This window comes from Chrysemys picta, chromosome 5 (assembly GCF_011386835.1).
Source record: "Chrysemys picta bellii isolate R12L10 chromosome 5, ASM1138683v2, whole genome shotgun sequence".
Classification (NCBI taxonomy): Eukaryota; Metazoa; Chordata; order Testudines; family Emydidae; genus Chrysemys; species Chrysemys picta.
Genome location: NC_088795.1, coordinates 32275778 through 32289762, shown reverse-complemented (window position 1 = coordinate 32289762; position 13985 = coordinate 32275778). Strand labels below are relative to the sequence as shown.

The window sequence follows — 13985 nt, the reverse complement described above, 5'->3', positions numbered from 1 at the left end:
TGGCATTAAAATAAATGTATTGTGCTCTAATGACCTGAGATCAAGAGCCAGTGAGGGAGAGCTGATGTTTAAAGGGAAAAACCTTTGAGATGGTACTAAGAATATTCCTTTAACTTTAAAATTAGAAAACTTTCTTATGCATTCTTCTGGGTATTATCTGCTTTTAAAATGTGGTTGTAGATATTAAAGTAGCTTGTAAAATAAAAAGCATTAAAGATTTGTTAGTGTGAGCAGATGGGAGTTTGTCATTTGAGTTGACACAATGTTCCTTTTTTTTAGAGTGGTCCATGAAATATAAAGGTTTACAATAAAAGTACAGTGTTAGTATACAAGGACTTACTCTGGAGAAAGTGACTAAAACTAGTGCTTGCCCTAGTTTGGGAATTCATGTGATGATTTAGTTTTAACTTTGCAAATAGAGCATTGCAGCAGCTCAGTATATTTACATTTTTCTTTCCTTATGTCATAAAAGATTAATTTCCAATATTAAGCCATTTGAAGAAAGGCTAAACACAGACCATGTGGTCTTCTGTAGATCGCCGACAAGATTATCTCATAACTCCTTACACTGAAACTGTGGAAGATCAGCATCATAGAGGGAGCTGTTCCACCAGAGCATTGGATCTGGACTGCTCAACGTGCAGGTTTTATTCTGAAGTTGATTCAGAGGCCGCATTTGTGGCACACCATTAGCAATTCTTGATACCACCAAATGACTGTGATCTTAGTAGCCCTACATACTGCATTATTCTTCATACTGGAAATATATGTCAAGAAAAAAAATTATTCTGATACTCTTTGTCTGAGGAGTGCTCTAACTTATGGTAGAGACTACACAATGGCAGTGCTTTATATATGTGACAAGGTGGTGGCGCATTGTCTGGTCCCACGTGAACAAGGAGTTGACCACAACTCAGTGTCTCCCTCCATTTATACAGGTGCTCAGAAGGATGGGTGGCAAAGGGGAGAGAATGCCTTTTGGAAGGTAGGGCTCCACGACTAGTATCATCTAGGACTCATTTGAACCTTAAGCCCTAGGAAGTTTTCCCTGTTTCTTTTTCCAGGTACGTTAACTTAAGTTTTAGAACAAGAAAGCAAATTACTTTTTGAGGAAATAGCTCACAGCCCCTGTGTTTTCTTCTGTTGACTCATTCAACTAGTTTACGATCTTTGAAATGTAAAACATTTATTGACAATTTTCTACGTTAAAAATGAGATCAAGTTGAATTAACTAATAATTACAACCTCTGTAATCTCTTCTATACAGGGCAAGTTTTTGAAAAGAGGCTCAATTAAGGGGTGGTGTTGGGTGATAGTTTGCGTTGCAAGTTCTTGTTTATGATAAATCTTTACGTGGACAGGAGTCACAAAAAAAGAAACGTGCAAGACCAGAAAATGCACAGAATCATTGAGCAACATCTCTAATTACAGTGAAGCAATTAGAAATGTGTTATGCCATTTACATTAACTCTTGCATAACTTAAACCGGACCAGATTGAGTTGCTAATGTGTAGCACTACTTATTAATTTGTTATTGACATTTTAAAAGAATGAATAGAGGGAATGAGGATATAGAAAACTTCAGACTTTTAAAGAAAAGAATTGCACCTCATTTCTTGACTCCACTTTTACTGGTGTGTCTCAGATATGTTTTTTTTTTACAACTAAAAGGTACCATCACGCACAATGGGTCTTGTCAGTCTGAAAACTCTGCATGAAAATCTTTGTGTGTCTGGATTCTGTTGCTATGCCAGTTCCAACACTCAGTGACAATTTGATTTTATCTTTTCCTCTTAGATGTGTGAGATTCTTGCAATTGTTTGGTAACTTGTTCTCGGTACAAAATTCTGTTTTTATGCTATCTAGTTTAAAGGAGAAAAGTAGACCTGTGTTTTGGTCATTGATATTCTCACACTACCTCTATTCCACCAGTTCCAGCACTGCTGGGAAGTCCTGCTGTTGGCATGGAGGTATGCCAGACTGCCAGGATGTCCAATGAAAGCATAGAAAGAAGACATCAGCTATGCCCTTCTTCTAGCAAACCCATTCCCCCTTGGCCTTTACAGGCCATTATATAATCGTTGTTCTGCCAGTACATTCTCCGCAGCCCCAGTACCCAGCCCAGCACCATCCTCTGATATTTTCATTATGTTCTTCTTCCAAAGGTTTTTCTGGCACCCAAAGGTATTTGTGAAGTGAGTTTTTTGGGCAAAGGCAGTTAGTTCTCACATCCTTGATCTCCATCCTGCCTTTATGCTTGGCAGGGCCCTTCCTTTCTGGCTATAACTTTGTCCCTTCCTCAACCTCATTCCTCTGATTCCAGAGCAAGTTCTCCATGGTCCTGTCAAATGTTGCCAATTCAGGGTGGTCCCTACTCATCTAAGGAGTTGCCAAAAATGACTATTATGTGCCACTCGCCTCAAGGCAGATGCAGGCCAGGTTCCAATCAATCCTTTTCCCCCCGGACTACACCTTGAGTTGGTGGGAGGCTTGCATGCTCCGATGACCCTGAGAGCTGTGCTGGAGGGAGCAGAATTCCTGGAAGGGCCATCCAAATCAGACAGGTCAAAGAGTAGGAGCCAGTTTAAAGGCAGTCCACCAGTCCTCCTGGTAAGGAGTTTTGACTCAGGCTAACAACCTTTGCAAAAATACTTTCTGGTATGGAAACAATGCAGAGAGAAGACCAGTCTGTCACAGATTTGACAATGCAGGCATTGATAGTGGAGAACCACAGTCTGTTAGACGAAAGACAAGATAATACCGGCCAACCAGCAATCCAGCTGAAACGATGATGATGATGGAAAATGAAAGTTGCAGGGAACTTAATCTGAAATGGCATTAAGGTTAAGACAAGAATTGGGTGTTGGAATGTTAGATCGCTTTGCAGCACAGGTAGACTGATACAAGTTATCAGAGAAATGAAAATTTGGCCTAAGTGTACTTTGAGTAAGAGGAGGTAAACTGGATAAGACCTGCATCTGACGAAGTGGGTATTCACCCTCGAAAGCTTATGCTCCAATACATCTGTTAGTCTTAAAGGTGCCACAGAACTCTCTGTTGCTTTTTACAGATCCAGACTAACATGGCTACCCCTCTGATACTGGATAAGACAAATTATTGTCAGAAGGTGTGATTGTTTTATATGCTGGAAGAGAGGATGATGCACACCGGGAATATGTAGGCTTATTATTGAGCAGGAAAGCTACTAAAGCACTGAAAGAATGGAAACCTGTAAACTCAAGAATAACGACTACTCACTTTGTGACGAACATAGTATGTGCCAATAAACAACAGAAAAGAATGGTTCAAAGACCGTTTTTATTGATTGCAGAGCCTCCTTTACCAGATCCGTTAATATGTCATTGTCTCATGGAAGATCAAAATGCACAGGTTGGTGGTGTTAATATTGATATGAATACATTATGGGCAGATGTGGCATTCCCAAGACAGATGACAATGGTGAATGTTTTGTTGAACTCTGCATCCTAAGCTATCTTTGCATTGGGATTACACTTTTCCACACAAGGAAAGCCATAAACTGACATGGATATCAAATGATGCTTCGCCTAGAAACAATGTTGTGTATTATTTTTAATAGGATGAAAATTTCTGTTGACAAAGTACTATGAGAGGAATAGGCTGGATTTCGAGCCAGAAGGTTGTGTTCAGACCAGATTTTCGCATTTGAGAAGACTCATTGAGCGAGATTTAAAATTCCAGCAGAAGATAATTTCCTTGATTTCACAAAATCATTTGATAGTGTCCACACAGAAGCCCTCTGGAAGATCCTGAGACACTAAGGAATTCCAGCAAGGATTGTTAATTTGGTAAAAGCTTTCTATGCCAAGTCTGTGTGCTGCATCAGGACAGAGAGCAGAGACCCACAATGGTTTAAGATTGTTACTGGCATAACGCAATCTTCTTCTACCTTGTAATGAGAAAAGTGACTGTGGCTGCTGAGGATACTGATGTTTTGTTTGAGCAAGAGAAAAGATGCAAGATTTAGATTTTGCAGATTATATAGTTGTATATGGGTTGTATATGTGTCTGGATGTGGGCTTGAATGGCAGAGTCAACCACCCAAATCTCCTTCATGTGAGAACTGGTGACACAAGAAGGATGCTCTTTGGGGCATCTGTTAGCTGGAATTTAAAGCCATGGAGTATACATTGAAGGAGTTGATCCCTTCCCAGGAAAACAGAACTTCATCAACCAGACGGCTGTACCTTACATTGTCATAGAGTGAGACACACTGAGCTCCTGTCTTCGATCAGAGGTGATCAGGATTCTTGGCCTAAACAATAGATATTATATGTAGTCTCCAGAAATGCAGACTATAACATACAACAAAGGCATGCCATTATATTTGGTCTACATTTGCAACCTGGGTATAAGCCCTAATGAAGCTTCTTCAGTCAGAGAATGTTTATATTTTCTGTTACCTGGTTTTCACAAAGGCATGAGTTCATATGTTGGTATCAGGAGCTATGAGAATCACTATGGCCTTGTTATCCCCACATTTCTAAATATATTTCCCTATCAAAAGGATTAGACAGGCCTACCACTTTCCTGTATGAAGTTGGAAACTTAATTTGCTCTTGTAAGCCTTGTCCCAACACCTTTTGAGTCACCATACTGTGTTTCCATACTACTTTTCCCTGGGTACACCCTGCACAGATCCACTAAGAGTGCTTAATGAACTGTTGTCTCTTCCAGAAGATTATTTCTATCCAGGAGGAACCAACTCCTTTTAATCTGTGAAGACAGATTTGACATCAGGCTTGTGTGTTTGGCTAGAAAAAACATATTTTCCTTAACTGATCCCACCTTTCTAATGCCAGCATCATCATCCTTTTTGATTTGCAGCTTGTGAAGCAAATTGATGTCAGAGATGACTATCTGTTTTTGGAAGAAGTCTATATAGTCTCCCAGGTAAGTGTTAGGCTATTAATTTTGTGGTGAACAATGCCCTAAGTGATATCACTGTAATATCAGTAGGACAACTAAATCTGTAGTCTATTCATTATCTTAACAAACCCATTTAGTACCATCATAATCACATTACTGAACAAAAGTTAATATTGCAGGGGGACGTCCCAGCTGTCAGTGTGAAATAATCCAACATCTATTATGCACAGTTTAAAAAATATGACTGGCAAAGTGCAGGGATCTGTTTACAGTGATTACACTGTATTTTTGGTGTCATGCACTGGATGAGTTTAGATTAGACGTAATATATTGCTTGCAAAGCTTTTGGCCTCCTTCCAAAACCTGTTCAATCATACTGTAAATCACTATGATGGGTTTTGTTCTAAATCAACCTGTTGTGCTCTCTTGGTGTTATTACTACAGGATGATCTCAGACAGTACACACTTGTAATTCAGCTATTTTATTTCTAGATTAAAATTTTATTGTACACTTTAGCAGCCATATTCCATGATGCACTGATACATAACGATGCCCAGGACACAGTAACCTGTCTGAGGGAACAGATAAAGTACATAAACACATGGATTTATGCAGTAATCATTATGTTAAATGAGATGAGCATAGCCAGACATTAGAGAGCCAGCTTCAAAGTGATTACATTATGAATTACTGACTACAACAGTCTTGAACTGAAGGGGGCCAAAAATCTTTTTTTTTTTTTTTTTGCCAGATATGGTATCTAGCACAACATACTCTTAAAAAGAAGTCTTCATGGTTTTAGTTCTGGTGAACTAAAGGTGCCAGTTTGATGGCTCAGGGGAATAAAGTCTTAGAACAGAAGTCTTAGAAGTCTACAGAACAGTCCCTAGAGGGCTTCAGGCACTGTGGAAGGCATAATTTGTTTTTTGGAAGGTCCAGTGTTTAGGGTGCTAGCTTGGCTGTTGGGAGGCCTGTACTCAATTCCCTTCTATAGACTTCCTGTGTGACCTTAGGCAAGTCACTTAATCTCTCTGTGCCTCAGTTCCCCATCTGTAAAATTAGATTAATAGCACTGCTCTATCTCTCAAGGGTTCTGTGAGGAGAAATACATTAAAGATTGTGGTACACTCAGATACTATAGTGATGGGAACCATATAGATACATAAGATAAGGTAAATACTTTGTTCTTTGGAACAAGTGAGTCCTTTGCTTTTCTAACATATCAAGCAGTCAGAAGCATGTGACAACCTGACTCCACCACCCCAATGTAGGGAAAATGGACCTGGAGCTATGGAACAGAGCAGAGAGAAGCTTGAAGTACAGGGAGGACCTCATCCAGCTGGGCCACGGGATATGTCCTGGACTCTAAAGAAAAGAGTCTGGTGGGGCTACAGGTTCCCCTCCTCACCCCCAAATCTTAAAATGACTCCTAAATGTCCTGGGGGTAGGAGCCCATAAACAGCCCCCCTCCCTCCCAATTGAGCAGGAGGATGCGGGCAGCAAACATTTCTCCTTGCTCTAGAGGATTGGGACCCTGCAGGGGAGGAATCAGAGAATTCCCTAGAGGGCTTCAGGCACTGTGGAAGGCCAACAAAGAGAAAAAAGAGGAAAAAGAATGGGGGGGGCAAGGAGGAATGTGCTCTCTGACTCTTCCTTCTCCCCCTCCTCTGCAGAGGAAGGAGAACTATTGGGCTTCGTATCTGAGCAGGCTCAGGGGAAGACACAACATAGATTCTCCCCTCGTCCCCGCCCACACAGTTTGAGGCCATGTACAGAAAGGTTGTATCTACCGTACAGATCCAGCTCAACAGGCTTCAGAGAGCAAGCCTCAATGCAAGTTTATACCCTCAGAATCCTCTCCTAAGACTTCAATTCCCTGGAATTTCCTTTGAGAATGTGATCATGGAGGGGTGGGACAAGCCTGACGAAGGCAAATATATCAGTAAAAATCTCCTCCGGTCTACAGGCGCCAAAGGAGACTCTTGTTGAGGTCCCAAAGGTCACTGCTGCAGTTGCATCCCTAGCAAGTGATATGGTTATCCCCTCAGAAGGGGAATTCTTCCCTATGGACCAGACAGGAAAGTGGAGGCCACTCTCATAAAAAGTCTTCAAGGCCTTTTTGCCTACCTTGAGCGTGTGTCTCACAGCAACATGCTTTGCTAGAGCATGTCTCCTAGCTGGAGGATCTCAGGGTACTAAGGGACAGAGATCACACCAATTTCAGCCCTACTCTTAAAAAAAAAATCTCCATAGCAACAGTGTTTATAGCCAAAACTTCACTAAATACAATGAAGTTTTCAGCCAGTGCCATGGCATCCACATGCAGTTCAACCCTTGGAAGGTGGATTCCCATTCTAAACAGGTTGTGTGCTCAGCAAAATGTACAGGCTCGATTCTCTTTGGACCAAAGCTAGAAGAAGTGGTGGTGGAAAATTCAGCGATATACAAGCAGTTCCTCCTGTCCTTGTTAAGTGCCCTCAGGAAAGAATACAAGCCGATGTTCAGACAGAGATGCTCCTTTCCCCTCTCTACCGTGCAGAAGTACCAGTGAAGGGAAAGCAGATTCTCTACAGGTAAGCCCCGAAATCAAGGTTTGGGGGGGAAAGCCCAGAGGTGGCCCCGCAGCTTCCAAGACCACCTGATCATTGTCATAAGGTGTGCCTACTCCCAGAGCTGAAGCTAGGAGGCAGAATTTCCCACTTCACAGAGCGGAGGTATGCATCCACAATGGACACATGGGTGGAGGACACAGTGAGCCAAGAGTACTCCCTCAAACTTGAGGGCTCCACCTTATCCTTTCTTCATCAAGTCACTCATTTCCAACCGCCCTGAAAAATGTGAGCCAACCCAGAACAAGATTTTTCATCTTCTGGATAGAGGAGTATTAGAAAGCCTGCCTTCAGAAGAAACATTCTTAGGGTTTTACTCCATCTTCTTTATGGTGCAGAAGCTTGAGGTGGGGGAGTTAGAGCCATCCTTGACCTAAGAGGCTCAGCAGCTGCTGACAAGGACACAGTTCCAAATAAAAGAACAGGAGTACTTGTGGCACCTTAGAGACTAACAAATTTATTAGAGCATAAGCTTTCGTGGGCTACAGCCCACTTCTTCGGATGCATATAGAATGGAACATATATTGAGGAGATATATATACACACCTACAGAGAGCATGAACAGGTGGGAACAACTCTCAGAGTTGGTAAGACAACTCCCACCTGTTCATGCTCTCTGTAGGTGTGTATATATATCTCCTCAATATATGTTCCATTCTATATGCATCCGAAGAAGTGGGCTGTAGCCCACGAAAGCTTATGCTCTAATAAATTTGTTAGTCTCTAAGGTGCCACAAGTACTCCTGTTCTTTTTGCAGATACAGACTAACACGGCTGCTACTCTGAAAAAAATAAGTTTCAAATGGTAACCATGGCCTCGACAGTGCCTTGTTATTTCAAGGAAACTTCCTGACATTAGTGGATTGTAAGGTCATGTCACTGCAGACTCCTGAGATTCCTTTATGGCAGGAAGCATTATCAGTACCAAAATTTGCCTTTTTGGACTGTGTTCGGTCACCAGGGACTTTACAAAAGTAAGGTAGTGATCATAGCCAGGCTCAAGGCACAGGGTACACCCTGTCTCGACAACATCCTGATAAGAGCCCCATCCCAAGCCACAGCTAAGACTCTGGACCTCCTGAAAACAAATGGCTTTGTCTTCAACATTAAAAAAGAGCTCCCTGATTCCTTCAACCATCATCTCTCACCTAGGAGTGGACATACATAGAAAAATCTATCCGTCACTTGAAAGGTTCTAGAAGATACAGGATCTTGTCACCTGTGGAAGTCATACTAGAGCACAGTGTCTTCAGCTTTTTGGCCTTCTGGTATCATGTATAGGAATCACTCAATTGTGAAGATCGCACAACAAGTACCTTCAATCCTTTCTCCTGGAATCCCTCCCCAGAACTCATGAAAGACCCAAGTGCAAGTCCCAATCCAGGCACTCAGCTCCCTCAACCTTTCTAGACTTGTACCCCTTTCACGAGTCTGATTTGTCTTGCGTACCCCAAGTTTCACCTCACTTAAAGACTACTTCCTTACAATATCCGACATAAAAATACAAAAGTGTCACCGCCCACTATTACTGAAAAATTGCTTACTATCTCATTTGTCTATATGAAATTTTAGTTTGCACTGACTTCATTAGTGCTTTTTATCTAGCCTATTGTAAAACTAGGCAAATATCTAGATAAGTTGATGTACCCCCAGGGTACGCATACCCCGGTAGAGAACCATTGCATGAGAATATCCACAAAGGCCTGCTCCTATGCCTTCCAGATCCTCTTGTCCTCACTACCCATACGAGGCTGGAGAGCTAGGATGCTCATCTGGGTTTTCAAACTACCCAGGGAACCTGAAATCTAGAGGAAGCATAAATCTTTTGAAACTGAGAGCAGTCAAGCTAGTAACTTTTTCAGTACGGTGAACTTAAAGATTCTCGAAAAAGTTTGTACACCCTTGTACGAAAGTTCTGGATCTCTCTGAAGGGAAATCACATCCCAATTCAGGCAGACAACACAACTACAGTAACGTACATAAACAACCAAGGAGGGACAAGGAGCCCAAATCTACATGTAGAAGCGATGAAAATAATGAAATGGCAGAGCAGTCTCTCCTATCTCTCAGCGCAATGCACATAAAAGGGGAATTGTAGCAGAAGGTGAACCAGCTCAGCAGGTGCAAGCTCAACAATCTGGAGTAATGCCTGAATCAGGAGGTCTTCAGTCTGCTATCGAGGACATTTGTTCTTTCAGCCAATTTTGTTTGCAAGCCGCAAGAATACAAAGAAGCCAAGGTACTTCTCCAGGGAGATAGATTCCGACTCCATGGCCCACATGGCCCCCCTACTTCGTGTTCCCACCTTGCCTTCCCTGGGGAAAGTGATTCAGAAAATAAGATGGGAGCAGGAGGCGGTCATATTGATAACTCCCTATTGGGCAAAGAGACCTGGTTTTCCGACCTGATAGACCTGACAGTAGTCTCCACTACAGTTACCATGGAGACCAGATATCATCTTGCAAGGGCAGTTTCTCCATCTAGATCCAGACCAGTGTCAGCTGACAGCCTGGTTATTGAAAGGAAAGCTTAAGCAAAGCCGGGTCTGTCTTCCAACATAATCAAGAATTTGCTAGCTTCCAGGAGAGACATGACTTTAAAGGCATATTCTGTAAGGAACCAAGGCATAGGCATTCTTGCCTAGCGGTCACAGTTGGGCTGAGGTCTGCCCATCAGTGACGGGAGTCACTGGGCAGGAGTTGGAGGAATCGCAAGGCCAGGTCCTGTAAAGAAGAATCAGGCCGGGATCAGAGACCAGAGATCACAGGCAGTACCAGTTTAGAATTTGAGAGGCAGGAACTGGAGTCGTAGTCAGGCTGGAGTCAGAGACTAGAGATCAGGAGACGAGGTGAAGTCTGGTGTTGCAGCAGGCCAAAGTCTGTGTGGTTGCTCAGACAACTTCCTGGAGCAACCTCTGGGGTTAAGTAGAGGCATTTGGCCAATCAGAGGGCCATAGCATACTGTCATTCTGGGTCACATGGGTGGTATTTCCTGCAGCACCTACTCTCCATGTGGCTCCCTGGCTGTGCCTTTGCATGGCTTCCAGCGGGCACCGTTGGAATATTAGCCAGCCCAGGCTCTGTAGATTAGGTTCTAGTCCCCAGGTCCTTACATACTTTTGCATCAGGTCCAGGTTCAGTGTCTGGTGCCAAGGGCATGATATGGACTCCAAGAATCCAGGGTTTGCAGTCCTTTTGGACTTTCTACTGGAAGGCATAGACAAGGGCCTTCAATCCAGCACCATAGCGTCAAGTTTCTGCTCTCAGCAGCATCCTTTCCATGGTGTCTGTAATTTGTGCAATAGAATCTCCAAATCTCCACCTTCCTATGAGCTGCCAGATTGGCTCAATGGGATCTACCACTAGTTTTGAAGGATCTAATAGATTATCCCTTCTAGCCACTCACTTCAGTGACTGCCTTTTACCTGTTCATAAAAACTTGTTTTCTGGTCGCTATGACGTCTGCTAAATGGGTATCCGAGCTGGTGGCATTGTCTATGCAAGAACTCATTGTGTGTTTCACAAGATGGTGGTACTGAGAACTCTTTTCTTCCTAAAGTAAATTCTCCCTTCCATACTTACTAAGAAATCATCCTCCATTCATTCTGTTCGAAGCTTCAACATCTGACAAAGAAGTGGCAAATCTTGGATGTCATGAGAACGCTGACAATCTACATCAAGCACACAGAATCCATGAGGAGGTCAGGATGCCCTGTTCATGTCCTTCCAGTCTAAATGTCCAGGATTCAGAGTTTCTGAGTCATCCATCACTAGATGGATTGGGCTCTGTATTGTTGAGGCCTACAAGGCATGAGAAAACCCTGCTCTGGAGGTTTTCAAGGCACACTCAAGTTCTCTAGCTGACTCGTGCAGAGCAGCCACTTGGTTTTCAGCCAGCATCTTCATCAAACACTACTAGGTTGGCTTTCTATCAAAAGCAGAGGCCTTCTTTGGTAGGAAGGTACTATAGGTGATCACCCAAAAAGGATGTTGCCATTTGAGAAATTCTTACAAAGGGTGTGGGGGGGTCCCTTTTATCTATCTTATTTCTGGATTTATTACCTTAGGCTTGGTCTACACTAAACCCCCAAATCGAACTAAGGTACGCAACTTCAGCTACGTGAATAACGTAGCTGAAGTCGACGTACCTTAGTTCGAACTTACTGCGGTCCAGACCCGGCAGGCAGGCTCCCCCGTCGACTCCGCGTACTCCTCGCGGTGAGCAGGATTACCGGAGTCGACGGGGAGCACTTCTGAGTTCGATTTATCGCGTCCAGACAAGACGCGATAAATCGAACCCAGAAGTTCGATTGCCTGCCGCCGAACCAGCGCGTAAGTATAGACAAGCCCTTAGATTCCAAATCTCTGTTCACTGCTCACTACTTCTCAGCTGTCTCTGTTGTGGAGACGCTGGATGCAGAATGGAAGTTTTCTCCACTATTCTCCTTTCCGCTAGCAGTGACTCGATTCTACCCATGCTGGATGGCATTATGCCAAAGGGTCAGATATTTTATTTGTGTTGGATCATAAAGATGCAGGCCATATGCCAATTATTATACATAGTTGTAGTGTTCCCATTGACGTTACTGATATTCTTCTGAGAGTTTTACACCGTTGGGGAATGACTCAGCTGGCAGCAAGAAGGAACAGAGATGCAGTGCACACAGTATTGCATCTTTGGACCGCCTCTGTGAGCTGCAGTGTGGAGAGGAGCAGCCCAGATGTCTCAGAATTGTGGGAGACGCTGGCAGCAGAAAGCAGATTGTTGGTAAGAAATCTTCCAGGTTTCAGAAGTCTGGAACAAGAGGGGGAATATCTGGTAAACTTAGATTTGCATTTCTTGAGTGTTCAGAGTTACAAACTTTTTCGAGACTCTTTTAAGTTCACAGTACTGAAAAAGTTACCATTTGTGTCAACCTTCTTATTATTCATCCAGAGGTCAGTTATGTATTCAAATGCCCATAATCTCTAGCTAGGTTTGCTCAGACAGCAAAGAATAAACATTTAGTCATCAGTCTGAAGGATTATCATCATCATTATTATTGATTGTTAGGTTTCAGCTCAAAAGATTACACAAACTCATATACAGAAGCCTCACTTCACAGTTGAAATACAGCCACCTCTAAGATGAAACGTGGCACAACACCGTAAAAAGTTTAGGACCAAATGTGAATAATACTGTATCTAAATGAAGCTTCGGAAGCCATTTAGGTAGGCAGAATATTTGTAATTACAAGGGCTGGAATTTGGTCGACACTAGTGTTTACATCCCTGCTCTTAACATAAGTGCCACTGGATTGTAGATGACTACAAGTTAAAGCACCTCCAGTAGTCCAGTGCTTTAACAGCAAACCTTAAGCAAGGGCCAGCATTAGCTCAGAGGGAAGAGTGGCACCCACTGAATCCAGAGGTTGCAAAGCTGCATCTTGAATGAGGGAGCAATCACCCCAGCTCCTACCCACTCTCCAGGTGCCACGGTAGCTACTCCTGCCCCTCCAGGTCTTGCTCTCACCTCCACCCTCCATAATTGCCACAATTATTGTCTGCCAATTAGCAAAGGTAGTCCTTGCCCCCTCTCGCTGCTGGATTGAGATCTGACCAGAATCTGTTGGGCTCTCAGCTCCCAATCAGCCAATGGAGAGACAGTAACTGGAGCTAGGTGGCATTGGGTGGAGTTGGAGGGGAAGCAAAGCTGAGCGAGGGGTGTTTCTAGATGCAGGGGCAGAAACATAGATCATTCCTCCCCAGCCCTGTAGATTCCACCACCCCGACTGAGTCCCTATCACAGGATGTTAATTAGAAAAAAAAGACCTGAATTTTCATTCACACAAACATATTCCAAAACATATTTGTGATGAAGAAACTGGAGAGGTTAGATTAATAGATTTTTAAGGCTAGAAGTGACTAGTAATTGTCTAGTCTAACCTCCTGCATAACACAGGCCATCAGACTCTGTGAATTAATTCCTGCCTCAAGTCCAACTTATGTGCTTGAACTAGAGCATAGCTTTAGAAAAATTCCCATCTTGATTAAAAAATTTCTGGTCAGGGAGAACCTACCTTAATATTTAGTAAATTGTTCCAAGGGTTAATTACCCTTTTAATTAAAATGTGAACCTTATTTCTAGACTGAATTAGTCTAACTTCAGCTTCCAACCATTGAATCTTGCTATGCCTTTGTTTGCTAGATTGAAGAGCCCTCTATTTTTGTTCCCCAAGTAAGTACCAATAAACCGTGATCAAGTCAACCCGTAACCTTCTTTTTGTTCATCTAAACAGATTGAGCTCCTTCAGTATATCATTTTTAAGGCATGTTTTCCAATCCTTTAATCATTCTCATTGCTTTTCTTTGAACCCTCTCCAATGGTGAAGTTTGGAGTTGTAGATGTCTACTTGCTAAATCCTTCAGTCATCTTTATGGTGCATATATGAAAAACTGTATGTAGCTCTTGCTACAGTTAAGCAATAA

At 42.8% G+C, this 13985-nt stretch overlaps 1 protein-coding gene across 22 annotated transcripts in view; it reads left to right on the top strand.

Annotated features, from left to right (window-relative positions):
* TBCK (TBC1 domain containing kinase) overlaps nt 1-13985 on the top strand; it is a 240907-nt gene that overhangs the window by 183957 nt on the left and 42965 nt on the right. For 12 of the 22 annotated variants that reach the window (XR_010601746.1, XR_010601755.1, XR_010601761.1 and 9 more), the window contains 3 exons: nt 939-1064; nt 3071-4276; nt 4867-4932. The exons of 2 other annotated variants lie outside the window; for them this stretch is intronic. The gene's annotated coding sequence lies outside the window, so the exon portion shown is untranslated. Of the gene's footprint in view, nt 1-472; nt 491-535; nt 858-938; nt 1065-3070; nt 4277-4866; nt 4933-13985 lie in introns of those variants that run through there. 8 more of the 22 variants (XR_010601752.1, XR_010601750.1, XR_010601742.1 and 5 more) reach the window with 5 other exon arrangements.